The sequence below is a fragment of the Babylonia areolata genome, chromosome 29 (assembly GCF_041734735.1).
Source record: "Babylonia areolata isolate BAREFJ2019XMU chromosome 29, ASM4173473v1, whole genome shotgun sequence".
Classification (NCBI taxonomy): Eukaryota; Metazoa; Mollusca; class Gastropoda; order Neogastropoda; family Buccinidae; genus Babylonia; species Babylonia areolata.
In genome coordinates this window covers 23,709,840-23,730,199 of record NC_134904.1, presented here as the reverse complement: position 1 = coordinate 23,730,199, position 20,360 = coordinate 23,709,840, and the positions used below count along the sequence as shown (strand labels likewise).

The 20,360-nt window shown below is 39.9% G+C and overlaps 1 protein-coding gene and 1 pseudogene across 1 annotated transcript in view; both read left to right on the top strand.

Moving 5' to 3' along the window:
- The window catches only part of LOC143302199 (ras-related protein Rab-35-like), a 49,451-nt gene that overhangs the window by 18,424 nt on the left and 10,667 nt on the right, over positions 1 to 20,360 (top strand). The gene's annotated exons all lie outside the window — the stretch shown is intronic.
- LOC143274978 (protein mono-ADP-ribosyltransferase PARP16 pseudogene) lies at positions 977 to 1,934 on the top strand (annotated as a pseudogene).

The following is a 20,360-nucleotide window of genomic DNA, read 5'->3' as shown; positions in this document are numbered from 1 at the left end:
TTAATTGTAGTTTGTTTTGATTCATCCATGCCTTAACGTCAACAATACACTATTGAAGTACCACAGTGGAAGAGTCAAGATCGGATACAGTCATTTCTTTGTAGAGCTGGTTATCGTCAGCAAAGGCATGATGATTTACAGAATGGTTCTTGACAATATCGAAAAGTGGTGGAGTATAAAGAATAAACAGGACTGGTCCAGATCCTACATTTATAAGTGTAAACGGGATGATAGTCAGCCTCATTTGATTGTATTTATAACACTACTTACCTATAGATCTATATGAAATAGAAAAACATATAGCACGGCTAAATTCCAGACTAAGTGAATTCTCTGCCAAATCAACAAAAAATATCAACAGCTCTCAGCCCAACTGGGCCACTGCAGACGCTTTTTTCAGTGACAATGTCTGGTTCAAGGGAAGAACTGAAAAGAATCGTGCTTGGTAAAATTCGAGAAGATCCACTTGCAGCAGATCTGCGATGGAGTCTTTTCGTTGCAGCACTCCAAAGTTACCGAAGTGATTCCGTCCTCCGTCCATTTCCTCCACGTTTTCACTCCGAAAACGAAGAGAAAGATACCAATCGTTTGAAAGAGGCAGTGGCAGATATTCCGGGGGTGCTGCAGCTGCCCCTGAAAGTGAGCAGCGTGCCTGATGAAGCTCTGGAGCTGCTGGAGTGGGTGCTGGATGACCCTTCTTTCAGGCTGATCACAAAGAACAAGACTGAGTACATGGCCATTAAGAAGCTGACCGGGCACATGACCTCGGTGCCTGACCCCAGCTACATCTTCGAGGTGCAGTATGGGGAGACGGGGGAGAAGAGGTTCCAAGCTCTGCGGGAGGGCCGCAGACTGATGTACGCCTACCACGGCAGCCGCATCGAGAACTTCCACTCCATTCTGCACAACGGCCTGGCTGGTCACATGAACAAGATGTCGCAAGTGCACCTAACTGTCAAGTGAGCTGGCCGTATCCATGCTGTACAGTCCCGGGGGCCAGGGGTGGAAGAAGAGTCAGCTGGGCAGCAACCTGGGCTGTGTGGCCATCTGTCAGATGGTCGACGACCCCAGCGTCAAGTGCACTGTCAAGGAGGGGGGCAGCATCTCCACAGAGAGGGAGGAGAACCGAGGCAGGGCGCAGGCGGTGGAAAGCCTGGCCGGGGACGTGCCGGAACGCTACTATGTGGTGAAGAACAACAGCATGGTGCGCGTCAAGTACCTCCTCCTCTACAGCCAGCCCACCATCGACAGCACACAGCGGTCAGCCCATGCAATGCCGTGGTACCGAAAGAACAAGTTTGCTGTGATGATGGCCATTTACATGTTGCTGTTGCTGTGCACTGGACTGTTAAGCTCCAAGAGTTTTCAGTTCCACATCCGGCAGTGGCTCAAAAGCTACGGCTTCACCAAATAACGCTCCTCACTTTCTTTTATATATATATATATATATATATATATAAAGTGTGAATGAGATTAAACTATGGGTGCTGATGAATGAATCATGAACTTCCATCATGCATTTGTCTTTAACAGTACTTCAGTGTCCTTGGGGGAAAAAGAGGGAGAAAAAGAGAGTAGGAAAAAAAAAAACCAAGAAAGGGAAGAAGGGAAATGAGAAGAAAGAAAAAAAAGAAAGGGAAGAAGGAAAATGAAAAGCAGACACGCTCGCAGGACGTATAGAGTTTCTAATATGGGAATGGAAATTTGATGTATTTTACATGTGAGGAGGAGAGAGATATCACCATGTTCTTTGTTCTGCTCCCTCCCCTGTCTGTTACACCCCTCCTTCCCCCCCTTTTTCCTTGTCCCTGTGCTTTGCCTGCCTCCATGTTTTGCTTCTGTCTGGAAGAAATCCATGAGCTATGTATAATATTCTGGTTTAATAATACATGGTAAATAGTACTAAATACGGTAAGTGTTTAACTGTTAGATTCCCGCTTTCTCAGATATACTGCACAGCACAGCATTGGACTGCCATTTTTTTAACCATTTTTGATGATTAAAAAAAAAAAAGAAAAAAAAAAAGAAGTACTGCGCAATCACTTTGTTTGCGCAGAATTTTTGTTCGTAGTAAACACTGCATGTTCATTGTGAATGAAAATAATTCTTGTTTTGTTGTATGGCTGTTTTATTTTTTCTTGCTTAGGGTAATACAAACCTTTAAATGCTCCCTTGTGTAACTGTCTAAAGCTACAAAGTTAACAAAAAATTAATCCTCATATGCACACACATGAACATGGGTTCAGATTCAAGGTGAAAAAAAAAAAAGTTCAGCAGTGTAACTGTTCTATTTGCCATTTTGGTGTTGTGGTTGTTGTGCAAATGATTTTCCGTGTGTTGTTGATAAAGTATTTTTGATTTGATTTGAGTTGTTATTAAGAGAAATGAGCATAATGGTTTTACATGACTGCTATCAGTACAGTTAAGACCCTCATTTAAAACAGGGTGTATCTGTGAGGTACACTACACTGTCATTTTATTTCCTATAGAATGTTTAACATTGTACCACTTCTTTTACTTGATCACAGGGCTCATGTACGTTTAACTTGTATTTGTTTGTGCTTTCAAATCTGTGAAACTGCATGTTTGTTGCATATCTGTTATGCAGTGTGTGTGTATGTGTGTGTGTCAGGTCAGGTCATTAGATCTGCTACTGGTAACCTGTAATCCAGTACAACCTGTTCAGGGTCGGGTTGCCGGCGACTAAACCGGCACTCCCACCGCTCCCTTCCGGGACTGGTGAGGCGGGTGGCTAGACACCTTTATGGAGATCCATAAAAGGGCGTTGGCTCAGGAGAGCCACCGACGGCCATCTAGCTCCACCGTGCTGTGTGCATGCCACACGCAGTTGGCCCCCGGGGTGTGTCTACCCATGCATGCGAAGTCTGGATCCGGCAGAATCTGCGGAAGAAACCTATCGGTTCAACGGAGAGGAAGGCGGTTACAGCAACGCATTGTGGAGTGCAGAGAGCAAGATGAGACACCAAAAGGATATCTTGGTCATCCACTGCATCCGTGCTCATCCTCCAGTCGTCTCGACTTAGTCTTGCCACTGGAAATTGGTGGACCCGGATGAGAGAGTGAGGTCGACGTTGCGCAACTCCTCTTCACTTTAAACAGACTCATCGTGCAGGTCATCAGTCATCCAAAATGACCTTTCATCCTTCATCATTTCATCACCCCCAAGTCCTGTGGCGACATGCGAGCGACGAAACGACAGGTGTGGGTACACTGGCAGTCGCAGCCGCAGACCTGCACGCAGGCGGCTCAGGCCATAGGGTCGTTCTTCGTCGACAGGAGCAGCGATGGAGCTCGGCAGCCGTCTGAGCGTCTGAGCAGCCCTCTTTAGGAATGCATTGCTCACCTCCCTGGCATGAGGAAGGGGCTAGAAAAGGTGCCCTAAAAATTGCCTGCTCCATATCACCCTGGCCAGCATACCGCGGCTGGCGGGGACCCTACATCAGCGGTTGAAACAACAAGAAAGAAAAGAAAAAAACAAGGATCGTTCCTCTCACCATTGGTGCTTGGAACATAAGGACTCTCCTGGACAGAGATAACACGGACAGACCCCAAAGGAGAACGGCACTAGTTGCATCCGAACTCGCCAGATACAACATTGACATCGCAGCCTTGAGTGAGACTCGGCTTGCAGGCGAAGGCGAGCTCTGTGAACAGGGATCTGGTTACACCTTCTTCTGGAGTGGGCGAGGAAGCGAAGAGTGACGTGAGGCTGGCGTTGGTTTTGCAGTAAAAACAGCACTTGTCAGCAAGCTAGCTGGAATCCCAAAGGGAGTCAATGATAGGCTTATGACCATGAAACTCCCACTGGCATCTGACCAGAAGCACCTCACCATTGTCAGTGCCTACGCCCCAACCATGACCAACCCAGATGAAGTGAAGGCGAAGTTCTATGAGGACCTTCACTCTGTCATTGCTGCTATCCCTAAAGCAGACAAGCTCATCATTCTTGGGGACTTCAATGCTAGAGTTGGCTCTGACTACATCTCCTGGGATGGAGTGATTGGAAAGCACGGTGTGGGCCACTGCAACCCAAATGGATTGCTTTTGCTTCAGACCTGTGCAGAGCACAAACTGCTGATAACCAACAGTTTTCTGCCTCCCTACCCGTAACAGGACGTCATGGATGCACCCTCGCTCAAAGCATTGGCATCTCATCGATTATGTCATCGTCAGGAAAAAGGATAGGCAAGATGTATGTGTAACAAAGACCATGTGCGGCGCCGAGTATTGGACAGACCATCGCCTTGTAGTCTCGAAGCTGAATATTCGAATCCAGCCGAAGAGACGCCCCCAAGGCCAGAAGGTTCCAAAACGGCTCAACATCGCTAAGCTGAAAAACATCACCATCAAACAGTCCTTTGTGGATCTGCTGGAAGATCGTCTGGAATCCGCTTCTCTGGACAACCAGAATGTGGAGTCTGACTGGAGGACCCTGCGTGAGCTGATCTATAGTACAGCTTCAGAGACCCTGGGACCCATGACCAGAAAGCACAAAGACTGGTTTGATGAAAACTGTGATGAAATCAAGCAGCTTCTGGATGAGAAACGCCGTCTGCATCAAGCCTACCTGAGCAACCCAAAGTCCACATCAAAAAAGGATGCGTACGATGCCATCCGCAGGACTGTTCAGCAAAAGTTACGCCAGATGCAGGATAAGTGGCTGAGTGACAAAGTTGATGAGATCCAGGGATATGCTGACAGGCACGATTTGAAGAGGTTCTATGATGCCTTAAAAGAAGTCTACGGCCCCACATCCTCAGGATCATCCCCCCTCCTCAGTGCAGATGAGAATACCTTGATCACCGAGAAGGAGAAAATTCTCGAACGCTGGGCTGAGCATTTCAACAGTGTCTTAAATTGCCCTTCCTCCATAAATGATGAAGCCACAGACTGTCTCCCGCAAGTCCCCATCAACGAAGCACTGGACGATCCGCCAACACCTCTTGAGACCCAGAAAGCAATCCGTCTGCTATCCAGTGGCAAAGCACCTGGCTCAGACTCCATACCAGCAGAGGTCTACAAGGATGGAGGCACTGTGCTGACTGAGAAGCTCCATCAGCTGTACTCACTCATGTGGAAAGAAGAGACGATCCCCCAGGATTTCAAAGATGCATCTATCATTCACTTGTACAAGCAAAAGGGGAACCGGCAAGCCTGTGATAACCATCAGGGCATTTCCTTGCTCTCCACCACAGGCAAGATACTTGCCAGGATCCTACTAAACCGCCTCACAGCACACCTTGACCAAGGTCATTTGCCTGAGAGCCAATGTGGATTCCGGAAAGAGCGTGGAACCACCGACATGGTGTTTGCTGCAAGGCAGCTGCAAGAGAAATGTCAGGAGCAAAATGCTGACCTGTTCTCCACCTATGTCGACCTCACTAAGGCCTTCAACACCGTGAGTAGAGAGTGACTGTGGAAGATCATGGCCAAGTACGGATGCCCTCGGAAATTTATTTCCTTGGTCAGCCAATTCCATGAAGGCATGCAGGCTCGAGTCCAGGACAATGGCGAAACATCTGCTCCCTTTGCTGTCACAAATGGTGTCAAGCAAGGCTGCGTCCTGGCTCCAACACTGTTCAGCCTCATGTTCTCTGCAATGCTTACTGATGCCTTCAGAGATGGTGATGTTGGAATCGGCCTAAAGTACCGAACAGATGGCAAGTTGTTTAACCTCAGAAGGCTTCAAGCAAAAACGAAGGTCATGACAGACATCATCAGAGACTTTTTGTTTGCTGATGACTGTGCCCTCAACGCTGGATCTGAAGCTGACATGCAACTCAGCGTCGACAAGTTTGCCACTGCCAGCAGGAACTTTGGCCTTACCATCAGCACGAGAAAAACTGAAGTTCTCCATCAGCCAGCCCCAGGGAAACCCTACGTTGAGCCCAACATCACAGTCAACGGTCAGAGACTCAGTGCGGTGGAGCAGTTCACATACCTTGGCAGCAAACTGTCACAAAATGCGACCATCGACGATGAAGTGAACGTCAGGATTGCAAGAGCAAGCGCAACTTTTGGTACTCAATGCAAATGTCTGGAACAGAAAAGGCATTAGTCTTGAGACCAAGCTAAAGGTCTACAGAGCAGTAGTTCTCCCCACACTACTGTACGCTTGTGAAACTTAGACAGTGTACCAACGACATGCCAAGAAGCTGAACCACTTCCACACAACATGCCTCAGGAAGCTACTGAACATCAAGTGGCAAGACAGGACCCCAGACACAGAGATGTTCGCAAAAGCCACCCTTCCCAGCATCTTCACCATCCTGATGCAGTCCCAGCTTCGCTGGGCTGGACACGTGGCGCACATGCCAGACCATCGGCTGCCCAAAAGGCTCTTCTATGGCGAGCTGCAACAAGGGAAGAGATCACACGGAGGTCAGAAGAAGCGCTTCAGAGATACTCTGAAAGTCTCTCTGAAAGCGTTTGATATCAACCCTGACTCCTGGGAGGAATCTGCAGTAGACCGTGACAAATGGCGCGCTGCTGTGCACAGAGGCGCCAAGTTGTGCGAGGCCAACAGAACTGCTGCAGCTGTTCAGAAGAGGCAGGCCAGAAAGTCACGGGCAAACAAGCTCCCTGACAGTGGTATGCCTGTCTTTGTCTGCCCCAACTGTCAGCGAACATTTCGTGTGCAGATGGGACTATTCAGCCATCTGCGCATTCACAGATAGATTCATAAGCATCCTCCCCCTCACCCCCCATCCCCCAGCTGGATGACAACGATGGTCATCATCAATCTCGATGGACACACCACTATGTGTGTGCGTATGTGTGTCTGCATGTTTTACATTTATATGCCTATTTGTCATCATTATTGTCTTTTTATTTTATTTTTATTTATTACTATTTTATTATTATTATCATTATTATTATTATTATCTTTTTTCTTTTCTTTTTTTTTTTCTCAAGGCATGACTAAGCGCGTTGGGTAACGCTGCTGGTCAGGCATCTGCTTGGCAGATGTGGTGTAGCGTATATGGATTTGTCTGAACGCAGTGACGTCTCCTTGAGATACTGTTACTGATACTGATTCTGCCAACTGGTATTATTACAAAAATATACTCACAGAAAACCCCTGACTTCATTTGTTTTCTTTTTGATTTTATATACTTGTTTAATTTCACAAAAAGAATCGGCTCAGAATATATGTATTTGCACTGTGTTATACATAACTTGACACAATCATCCAGCATGGGGAATCTTGAGTACAATAATTAGATCACTATCACCATATGTTGCCTTTGTGTCAATTGGGATGTTGCGGCTTCTGATGTTTCCTGTGATCCATGTGATCTGACTGTCAAATGTGTGCAGCCGGTTGAGAATCGAGGTGTCATTATTATAAGTGTTGATCTTTTTTTCTTTCTTTTTTTTTTTCTTTTTTCGGTGTGTGTGTGTCTTTTTGTTTTTATTACTTTGTTGTTATCGTTGTTGAGAAATACCTTTGCAAACTATTACCATGCTATACATGTACTGAAATTACCAAATGTGTTTTAAGTTGTATTTTCGTTGTATTGATGTAATGTGTAGCATGAAAATGTTATGACGATGATGTAGAAGAGAAAATATGATCTTCTGTGCAAGGGAGAAAAAAAAGAAATGCGACAGGGAAAAAAATGACAATAGTAACAATCAAAAAAAGAAAATAAAAAACCCTCTCTCTCCCTCTCTCTCTCTCTCTCTCAGGCCTTCGATTCTGTGAATCGCAATGCTTTGTGGCATGTTCTGTGTGAAAGTGGTGTAAATTGTAAATTGTACGAGGGTCATTCAATAAATAAGGTGAATTTTTCGGTATAAGGACTTCTGATACAGATAGAAGCTTACTTTTTTTTTCTTTTTTTTTTCAACGTAGTCTCCCAGCACTGTCACACACTTTTCCCATATGTGCACAAGCTTCCGTATTCCCTCAGCGTAAAAATCTTTGGACTGATGTCTCAGCCAGTCGCTCACAACACTTTTGACTTCATCGTCACTTTCAAACTTCGTGCCTCTCGTGAACGCTTTCAAGGGACCAAACAGGTGAAAGTCTGAAGGGGCAAGGTCTGGGCTGTAAGGGGGATGAGGGAGCAGTTCCCAGCCCAGCTTGTTGATGGTCTGCACTGTTCGGGCTGCTGTGTGAGGCCTTGCGTTGTCATGATGCAAGATGACTCCTGACTGATGACCCCTGCGTTTGTTCTTTATGTCTTTCTTGACCTGCCTCAGCAGTTCACAGTAGTTGGCACTGTTCACAGTGCTTCCTTTCTCAAGGAATGAAATGGTGATTGGGCCTTGCATATCCCCAAAAAAGGTGAGCATCACCTTCCTCGTGGACCGCTGGGACTTGAACTTCTTCACTGGAGAGCCTACATGCTTCCACTCCATGGACTGCCGTTTGGACTCAGGCTCATAGTGCCAAACCCATGTCTCGTCACATGTGACCACCTTCTTCAGAAACTCATCACCATCCTTCTCATAGCGGCAGAGACACTGCTGGGACAACTCGACCCTCCTCTGTTTGTGCTCTGGAGTATGCGTCTTTGGCACCCACCGGCAGCTGACCTTCGAGTAGTCAAGGTCATCATGGACAATTTTTTGTGCTGTCCCAACAGATAAGCTCAAAGTCCTTGCAATGTCATCCACTGTCACCCTTCTGTCAGACTGAATGAGGTCATTGACTGATTCGATCACCTCAGGAGACCTCACTTCTGTAGGCCTTCCAGGCCTGTCTTCATCCTCAACACTGCTCTGTCCTTCTTTAAACAATTTAGCCCACTTGTAGACATTTTTTCAGCTGAAACATGTGGCACCATACACAGTTGACATTCTCCTATGAATTTCAGCTGGTTTGCACCCTTCAGCAACCAAAAACTTGATAACTGACCGCTGTTCAATCCTGGAGCATGCTTCTTGGTCGGCCATCTTTGTTAATCGCCAAAACTCTCAAAGTTTTTTTTTAATCTGCAAAACAAATTAAATCCATGTGAAAAAGAAGTAAAAAAAAAAAAAAAAAAGTAAGCTTCTATCTGTATTAGAAGTCCTTATACCGAAAAATTCACCTTATTTATTGAATGACCCTCGTATATGGCTCTCAGAGGTATGTACAAATCAGTCCTTGCATGTGTGCATGTGAATGGTGTGTATTCAGAATGTTTTAGTTGTCCAAATGGCACTAAACAAGGTTGTAATTTGTGTAATTTGAGCCCACAGATGTTTTCTTTTTTCATAAATGAATTAGCGGTGGAATTGTCAAGAAAAGGAAAACATGGAATTCAGTAATCCTGGGAGCTATTGAAATATTCTTACTATTATTCGCAGATGATGTTATTCTTTTGTCGGGTACTGTTAGGGGGTTACAAAACCAATTAAATGTTTTGAAAGAAGCAGATCGCTTAGGCTTAGCAGTTAATTTAAATAAAACTAACATGATTTTTAGAATGGGTGGGCATCTCTCAGTACATGAAAAGTGGTTATATGGAAATGCAGATGTTAAAGTAACTCATACATATAAGTATTTGGGAATAGTATTTTCAACAAAATTAAGTTTAAACTATGTGTGGGAAGAATCTTGTAGGAAAGCAAAGAAAGGTGTAATCGAAATACTGAAATCGTTAAAAAAGCTTAACTTGATTGATTATCATCTGTTTTGGATAATGTTTGATACACAAATTGAACCTGTACTTACATATGCAGCTGAAGTCTGGGGGCTAAAAGCAAACTCACAAATGGAGAAAGTGCACACATATGCAATAAAACGTTTTCGGGACGTACCGATTCACTCATCCAATACTGTATTATATGGGGAAATGGGTAGATATCCTTTGTACATAAAAACTTTTATGAAATGCATAAAATATTGGTTGAAATTATTGAAGCTTCTGCAATCACGTTTGTGCAAACAGGCTTATCATATGATGTTATTATTATGTTTATTAATGGATTTAGGTAGAGAAACTGGGCTTATTATGTTAAAAAGATTTTGTCTGAACATGGTTTTGGAATTGTGTGGATGTCCCAGGAAGTGGGAAATGAACAGCAGTTTATTTCAGAATTTAAAGATAGACTTATTTGTTCTTTTAAACAAAATTGGCATTCTGATATAGAAACTAAAGAAAAATAAATAAAGTTGTTGTTGTTTTTCATTCAAAAGTATATTTCAAACAGAAAAATTCCTGACAGTCATCACAGATAAGTGGCAAAGAATAAACTTTGCAAGATTTCGACTAAGGACACTTGGATTTAATGCAAATAAAAGATGGTTTCAGCCTGGGACATCCACAGAATCACCATGCCCTTTGTGTGCTTTTAGTGTAGATGATGAAAAACATTACTTGTTTCAATGTAAATCATTCAATAGGGTAAGAGATAAGTATGAGTTCTTTCAGTCTGATGTAGCTAAAAGGCACAACATTGTTTCTGCTTTGTCGTCTGATGATGACCTCACAATACTGTCAATAGCTAAATTTCTTGTAGAAGCACAAAGAATAAGATGTAGTCTTACTATTCAGAACAATACCAGAGTAAATGAGGGGGATAACAATGTATAATGTCTACTATCTTATGTTCAGACTGTAAGCCAAATAATAATTGAACAGTATCGTTAATAGAATGGATGGTCGAGTAATGGTGTTTTTGTCTTTTTTTTGTTTTTGTTTTTGTTTCTTTTTTTAATGTTTGTTGCTTCCCTATTGTAAGGATGTTGTATTTCGATAAAAGCCGTTTTGTTTTTCTTTGTTTGCATGTTTTGTTTTGTTTTGATGGATTAAGCAGAATGTGGTATGGTACTTGTGGTGACATAAGAATTAACCCTATCACCCCCTTGTCAATAGACCTATGCAGGTAATGACAATAAAATATCAAAGCGTCAAGCGTCTCTCTCTCTCTCTTTCTCTCTCACTCTTATCCATCAAAACTTGCAGGCTGGTCCAACTTTTTTTTTTCTTTTTTTTCTTTTTTGTCCCTTGCATTGAAGGTAATATTTCTCATAGTGAAACATCATCATCATCATTACCAGAATTATGCACAGTTCATACATATCACTAGACAAAATACACTATTAACATATGAAGCCATTGCAGAGTACTATAGCAACAATTTACTTCCTAGGGTGTTTCTGTTTTCTAACATACAAAATAAATAAACAGTTAAATGATTAAATAAATTAATTAATAGATAAACAGATAGATAATGATTTAAGGAACATGAACAAAAATAAACAATGTTTAAATTGTACACAAATAAACAAATGAACAACAAACAAACAAAAAACAAAGGCAAAAAAAAAAAAAAAGACAACTACTTATAAACTTTTTAATTTGATTGATTGTCCAACATAGAACAAAACAAAAAAAGAAATAAAAATCACATGTATTTGATACTTCATATGCATCAATAGTACTTTGATACTTATGTTTAGAATTGTTACTCTTCTGCATTTACTCTTTAAGAAACATCTGCAATTAATGTTTTGTAAGGCAGCCACTTTTTACTTTGTTTTAAAATCTTGTATTTTGCACTGTATTCTTCAATTTCTTTCATTGTGTTGTTCCATTTTATAGCGCCAGGAAATGTTTCTTTCAAAAGCTGCTTGGCTGGGTCTGCATTTGTCAAATTTACATTTATAGATGTACATTTTTCCAAGCAGTATCAAAAAGTTAAACAATGGTCAGTACACATACTTTGAGCAATGCCAAACAATATCATTCTTTTTGGTTATATTTTTGTTGGTTCTTGTTACACATTTAACCCTCATTAATTCTTTAGTGTTCACATCTCCAAAATATGTGTTTAAATCTTCAGTGTTGTACTTTTCATTGTTAAAAATCATAAAAGTTATTATTCACAACCCTCATTTCTTTCAGAACAATCTTTGTTCCAAGAATTCTTTGTAATATACGAAGTTGAAGCCATTTCAACTTGACATCTTGAATTTTACTAATTTTATAAAAATGCCCTTTTCCATGAAATTTATGTTTCCATTTATGGACAAGAATTTATAAGCTTGTTGTCTAATGTAAGAATGTTGTAGAATAATCTAGTTCCTTTACACACTGAATATATTCTTTTCAACATCTATAGTTGTCTGGCATGCTCAACTTTGTGTGTTGTATATATTTTGTGATGGGTATTATGCAGCTATTAAATGTTATTAAAAAAAAAAACGTGCATTCATTCCATATTTCCTGTTAAACTCATCTCTTGTGAGGAAAATTCTGTCACTTGTCAAAAGATGTGCAATACAGTAAACACCTTTAACTTAAGAATCCATTGTTTATAATCTCTCATGATAGTTTCAAATTTTTATATTTTCATAAAGGATGTTTGTTCTGAAAGTAGCTCTGTTTGTGAATGTGGCTTTGTATGACTGCCAAACTGAGTATAGGTCTTAAAATTATGTTTCCAAAACAAGTTATATTGGGATTTTTGCACTGCAAAGCTGGGACCAGATTTTTCTATTTCAGATAGAAATGGATACATTTCTATGGCAGTATTTTTCCACTTGTGTTTAGTTGTTTTCAGTTTCCTTTCCAAGTGAGATTAAGTGCTGAAATATATTTCCTGATGTCTGGTATATTTATTCCCCCATTTATTATACTTTCTGTAGCTGTGTTTGTGTTTACCCTATCTTGTTTACCATTCCGTGCAAAATGGAAACACATTTTTGGGGGGTTATTTACAAAGTTGTCTGGGCGGGTTGGAAAGTAAGATCCACAGGTGTATTAGTTTGGATAAGATAACTCCCAAGAGGAGTAATGCTTCTTTTTATCCAAATTTTGAATAATGCTCTTACATCTGAAAACTTTACTGCATTGTTGATTTGTTCACAATTTTTTTTTATTAATTGTGAATCATACCCCTAATATTTTTAACTTTTCCGGATTCCATGTTACATTCATGCGTTGCATGTATTTTGTTTCTGAATTATTTTTGCTGCCTAACCAAATTACTTGTGTTTTATCAGCATTAATAAAAAGTCCTGAAACATTTCCAAAGTTTTGAACTATTTGAATGGATCTTTGAAAAGATATTCGGTCTCTGTTATTCATTAACTGAGCGTCATCAGCAAATTGAGAAATTTTGTGTTCTTTGTTATTAATGATATTAATTCCTCTTATATCCTTATCTTCTCTAATCATAATTGCTAATATTCTATGCACAATATAAACTTAATGAGAGAGAGTGGATCACCCTGTTGACATCCTATTTTTACAGGAAACCAGTTATGAACCTGTTCATAAACTACTACTGCTGAATTTATATTTTTGTGGAATGTTTTTGCCCAGTTACATATTTTTTCTCCAAACCAGTATGCTTCTAAAAATTAAAACAGAAAATTCCACTCTAAAGAATCAAAATCTTTTTCAAAATCAAAACAAAGTAAAAGCCCAAGTTGCTGTTTCTTATCCAGATCTCTAATAAGGTCATATATTAATCTTATATTGTCTCCAAGATATCTGTAGGCAACAAATCCAGTCTGATCTTCAGAAATTAATTTTGGTTTATGTTTTGTTTTTGTTTTGTTTTTTATCCTAAGGTAATGGAAAACATCTTTTTTGAAAACCTCCTAATCCCAGACAGTTCAGGGATAATATTGTGATGTTTGTCATATCAAATGAACATATATATATATATATATATATATATATATATATATATATATACATATTCACACACTTAAATGACAAAACAATGTGAGCATACAGACAGTTCAGGGATGATATTTTGATGTTTTTCATATTAAATAAATATATACATATTCACACACATTAAGTGACAAAACAATGTGAGTATGATACTTGAGTTTGGAAGTAAAAGACCATATATCCACTGACTTACCCATATTAATGATTTTTTTGACAGATGAACATTGTTATAAATGATATAACAGTATGTGCCACATAAACAAGATTCGCACAACATGACACATGTTTGCATTTTCAACAACTGAAATGTTTTGAGTATGAGAAAAGAAAACTAAAAAAAAAAGATGAAATTAAGAACAAAAAAATACTCAGACATTCACAAACACACACACACAGAGACAGACAGACACACACACAGACACACACACAGAGACACAAACACACACACACACACACACACACACACACACACACACATCAAAATCCAGTTGGTATCTACCTTTCATTGATTATGTTTTTGATATAATGATTATGCTTAATCCTGTTACAGGAATGTTTGAAATAGTTACACTTTACTCACATGGTTCAATCTTTCATTGTTCTTCCTGTTAAATTCTGTCACTTTTTATGTCTCTTTTTCTGTATCAGTCATCCCACCATTTCTTCCTATCACCCTACTCCCCACCACCAAACCCCCACGAGCGCACACACACACACACACACACACCACTTTCTCCCCAGCCCCCCAACCCCCCTCCGTCTAATAGCACTTACCAGTGAAAAGACATTAAACTAAAGAAACATGCACGCTCACACACACAGAAACACACACACACACACACAAAATAATTTTTTTTTAAAACAACAACAAACAAACAAAGAAACTATGATAAAACAACAAAGAACAAGAGAGGCAAGGCCTTCAAGACTCACTTGTGATACACTTTTTAAAAAAAAATCCAAGCTTTTTATGTATTGAGTATAATTCCAAAATGTAATGTTTAAGATGAAAAAGATCAGTTTCAAGCAAATTAAGTCCCCTAGCATTAATTACAGAGTAATTTTCCTTTTTTATTATCTGCACCAAAACGTTTGCAAAATAAATAAAACTTCCATGCTTAGCAAAAGAAGTTCCTGTTTGAACAAAAAATGATAATAATGACTGCTCTTGTTGTTGGGTCAGAATATCAGATCATAGTGCCAAGTTTAGAGAATACAAAAAATATAAATATAACAGTAAATGCAGTTTGCATATAATTAAGCTTCTTCTTTTTTTCTTTTTTCTTTTTTTTTCTTTTTTGTGCCCATCCCAGAGGTGCAATATTGTTTTAAACAAGATGACTGGAAAGAACTGAATTTTTTCCTATTTTTATGCCTAATTTGGTGTCAACTGACACAGTATTTGCAGAGAAAATGTCAATGTTAAAGTTTACCACGGACACACACACACACACACACACACACACACACACACACACACACACAAACAAACAAAAACCGAACACCGGGTTAAAACATAGACTCACTTTGTTTACACAAGTGAGTCAAAAATCTACCAAAAGCTTCTTAACAAAATGAGTTATCTGAATATCTGTATGACTTGCCATGACAGGTATGGTGCATAATTTTCATGAAAAAAGAAATTGAAAAATGTGGAAAATTTAAGACCTTTGAAGATGAGCGCAAGTCCAGAAACACAAGTATGAATGCACTGGAAATGTTAAAAGCAACATTAAGGGTGTGGGGTGGGTTGATGCAGCTAAGTAAACAAACATGACAAATTATGACAAGACATTGCATCAAATGAACTATACTAAATTCAAAGTCCACAGTAAACACTCAAAAACCAATTTGAACATCCAAAACAGTCGCACACATCACAGTGGCCAAACAATGCAAAACTCAACAACAACACCACAAAACAGTCACACTCTCCCTCCCTCCCATCCACACAACACTTCAACAACATGCACTGAAAATAGAAACAAGCACACACCCACACTGCAGGCATCAGGAGATCAATTAAAGGCAGTTTTAAACAGATGAGTCTTGAGGTTGGTTTTGAAGGTGGAAATGACTGGGAGTGTCTTAACATGGCAAGTTCCACTGGACAGGAGCATTGAATACAAAGGATATTTGACTGAAGGACTTAGTCTCACAGAGGGGATTCGGAGAATGCGACTGTCTGATGATGAACATACTTGTTGGAATGTAAAGGTGAGGAGATCAGAAAGATAGGTGAAGAACCAGAGAAAGCTTGAAAATAATGTGTGGAGAGTTTATATTCAATTCTGGACTGTATTTGCAATCAGTGGAGTTGTTCCGGAAGAGGCTAGGAAAATGAATATGAGTGAACAAGATTGCAATATTTTCTTATAACTATTTGTTCTGCTTCACACAGATGATACTGTGATTTTCTCAGAGACAGCCATCGGTTTGCAGAATGGTCTTACCTCAATGAGACAGTATTGTGAAAAATAGAAGCTTAAGCTGAATGCTAAGAAGTGTAAAGTAGTGGTATTTTCTAGGGGCAAAGTAAGAACATTTCCTGATTTTTATATCGATAAGGACAAAATTGAGGTTGTAAGTGACTTCCAGTATTTGGGATTAAAGTTAAATTATAATAATAAAATGCATGTTGCCCAGCAAGATTTATATGATCGTTCTTCGAGAGAAGCATTTGCATTACTGAGGAAAACTAGCCAACTTAATCTTCCTGTCGATTTAATTATTGATATATTTGATAAGACAGTTCTTCCAGTACTTACGTATGGTTGTGAAATTTGGGGTTTTTATATTTCTGAAATTGTGGAACAATTGCAATCAAAATTTTATAAACAAGGTCTAAAACTAAGACAATCCACCCCATCATTTATGGTTTTTGGTGAAACTGGTAAATTTCCCATGCCTGTTTCTGTTAGATCCGGAATGCTAGAGTTTTGGTTTAGGCTTGTTACAAACCACAGAACGTCTAAATTGTGCTCGGTTGTTTATAGATGTCTCTTTAGTCTATACAGTGATAACGTACATCAGAACCAATACTTGAAAAGTATTCATACTGAATTGAATGAAATTGGATTAAGTTGTGTCTGGTTGAACCAACACAATTTTGATGTACATCCCACATGGTTCAAAGAGAAAGTAAAACGTTTAAAAGATAAGTTTTTGCAAGATTGGTATAGCCATGTTGATAATGATACTATGTATATTAATTACAGGATGTTTAAACCAAACTTTGGTCAAGATGCTTATTTTACAGTGCTACCAGATAATTGTGTGATTAAGTTTAGAACAATTAATAATCCTTTGCCTGTTAATAGACTGCATTTTGACAATTTACCCAGAAATGAAAGAATCTGTGATAAATGTTCCACAAACGACATTGCTGATGAGTTTCACTATTTGTTTGTGTGCTCATTTTTTGAAAGCATCGGACAAAAATGTTTATCTAGGTATTATAGAATCCGCTCAAACACCATTAAGTTCCACCAATTATTTTCTGAAAAAAACAAAAGAATACTGTTAAAACTTAAATCCTTGGTTTCTGCCATTCACAGCTCTCTTTATTAACATTTTATCTATTGATACACTTTTTTTTGCTTTTTTTTTTCAATTGATTTTTTTGCTGTTTTTTGTATTATGAGTGAAATAGTACTTGTCAATGTGTATATTAAGTGATAGAACAAATGAGCCTATTTCTTGTTTTTGACATAACTCTTTTTGTATTTATTGGATGTGTGTAGATGGTGAACGTGTGTAATGTTTCAGTGCCCCCAGGGGGCACACGAAATAAACTCCTTGCCTTGCCTTGAGAAGACAAATCCACAAATGAAAGTTTTGGAAGTGTCAGCAGACCAGAAGTGAGGAATGGAAGCAGTGTGTTGGTATTCTGTGTATACTGACTTTTGACATTAGAAAAATGCTTTTCCATGAACATATCACTAGAGAGAGACACCAAGATTTTGATGTATTCTATATGCTACACAGTTATGACACACACACACACACCATACTTTACACATTGCTCTCTCTCTCTCTCTCTCTCTCTCTCTCTCTCTCTCTCTCTCTCTCTCTCTCATGCATACACCAACAGACTGTTGCATAGTTCTTCAGTTGAATCCTTCAGATGAATCGGATTTGAAGTAAGTGTTTAGACCAAAATTAGACTAAGATTGTAGATTATCATCATTAGCTAATATCTTCGCATTGGATATCGGGTGTATATCCCCTACTGTCGCGTCTAAGGGATGTTTTGCATAATTTTACCCAGGATTCGCTGAAGTCAACTACCCTCACACACAAACAGCAGACCACTAAAAATGAAATATATTTTACAACTTTTATTCATACATTCACACGATGTCAGAAAGAAGAGGCAGAAAGAGAACGGGACAAAATAATATATGCTGGCTAGCCTGCAGATAGGAAAGTGCTACACCCACCCAACCACCCCAATCTATACCTCTACCCGGGGAGGAAAAAACTTCCAAAAGACAAAAGGGTGATAAGAGTGATCGATGACTAATGAATTTAGGAAAAGAAAAACAAAACAAAACAACAAAACAAACAAGCAAACGAACAGAACAAACTATGCCCCTACAAAGCCATTATGTTCCCTCAGCCCTCTCACCTAAGACACAGTCAACTCATTCAGGTGATGCGGTGGCACAGTCGGTTGGAGGGCAACTCAGGTTGGGGTTTAACGGGGCATGGTCCTCAGAGTGACTTCCGAACTCCAGACCTCAGCTGGACAACAGTTCATTGAATGAACTGTTCAAACAGCTGCAACACAAAATGTTCACTAAAATTCCATTCACGATAGTGTTTGAATGGAGCTAAAGGAGAGGGCTATTTATTAGAGGGACACTGAGACTTCAGCAGGGTTTACAATGGCACTACCGCATAATTATTTCAGAAATGGACCACTTGGGAAAGGGAAAACGACAACAATATATATGAAGTAACTAGCGAGTAAACGACAACGCACATGAGAGTCGTTTTGGTCTTGAATTTACTTTCTTACTGCGCTAAAGAAATAAATGTGATGCGGAGAAAAACAAGACAATTGACTCTGAGGTTCAAACTTGGACAACCAGAATATAAAAAAACCAAAAAAAACAACCACCTTCTGTAACATTTTTATCTATGAAGTTAACATTCACTGTGTGTTTACATAGATATATGAATATAAGGACAAGAAAGAATAGATATCAATCCTATCCAACAGCAACACACATGTCTTGGTGTGTAACAAATCCCGTGCACAAAATAACAGAAAAGAGAGGACTGGATCCCTGTATGTGTGCACAAAGTAATAATAATATTCTGTGGCAAAGAGAAGGGGAAACAAATATTTACAGTATAATTAAGTACACATATTAGAAGCGTCTCCAAAAACTAATACATGAGAATTTTTAAAAAAAACGAAAACGACCGGCCTGCCGTCTAAATGAACTCACTCTAAAATGAAGTAATAACCGAGGAAACTTACTTTTTTTATAACCAGCATGGAATGACCAAATAACATTTGGGTTCCAACTAGCTTCTGAACAATGTTTCTGCTTACCTCAGCAGCTGGTGGGTCGATGGGTAGCAATACCATGTGGCAGAGACCAGGTGCCGAGTCCAGGTGCTACACTCTGGTCAGTGAAGAGGCAGGGGACAAATTTGAAAGAGACTGGGGGGGGGGTCCTTTCCAGTTCCAGATAATATGGAACTATTCCTCGACACACATTCTCATTGAAGAGAGGCCACAGGGTCAGAGGGATACTGGGGATCTTTTGGGAGTGCCTGGATGAACAGGTACCCCTATCCGCCCTACGGAGTGTTGAAGCTCTAGGCGACCAGACGCTGTTAAGTTCTGTAAGCGAATGATCTTGATGTCTGCATGTTTGGTGAAATTTTACCTTTCAATAACTGAGTGAAGAAACTTGAAGCGCGAGCCTGTGCAAGGAGTATGTTAAGCATGTGCAAGAGCTAAAATGACAGAATAACATGGATTGGAGGGGAAGAGAAAGAGCAGAGGGGGGAAAAAAACCAAAACGAGAAAACAACAACTAAGGTGAGATATGTACATGGGTGATCATGTTCATCACGGCTCAGTGACAGTGGTGTATAGGAGGGGCCTTATGCACTAAATCTGTGACACCCACCCATTTTGAGCTAATTCTGGCTTTATTTGTATGTTCTTAAAAAGCTGAATATATTCGGGAGCTGGTTAGCTCGGTCAAAAAAGTGTGAAGCTCGCAGTCCAGATGTTGCAAATAACACAAACATTACACCCAATATAAGAATTGGCATTTTAACTGCTCTTCTTAAATGTTATCATTATGGTAGTGACAGCATAGTGTTCGTTAGGTCCCTTCCACCCTTTCTGATCCAGATGGTTATCCTCATCTGCCATATCTCCTGAGGTGGGTGTCAAAGTAAAATCTGAAGGTAGCTAAATAAAATAGTTCAAAGACCTGCTGTCGGGAAACCCCATCAAACCTCTTGTGGATCACATAGCTAATCAGACCATTTGAAAGGGGGGCAGTGTGACCCATGGCTGTGCTGATGGGTATTGCAGCAGGTGTTGGAGAGATCCTCAGCGTGTTGCCTACCCTGGTCCTGCAGCACAACAGTTGGAGGTGGTGTGGACCATTGATGTCTCTGGATCAAGTTTGTGATGTGCTGCAGTTTTGTGTGGTAATGGACAGTTCAGGGTTGCTGTGA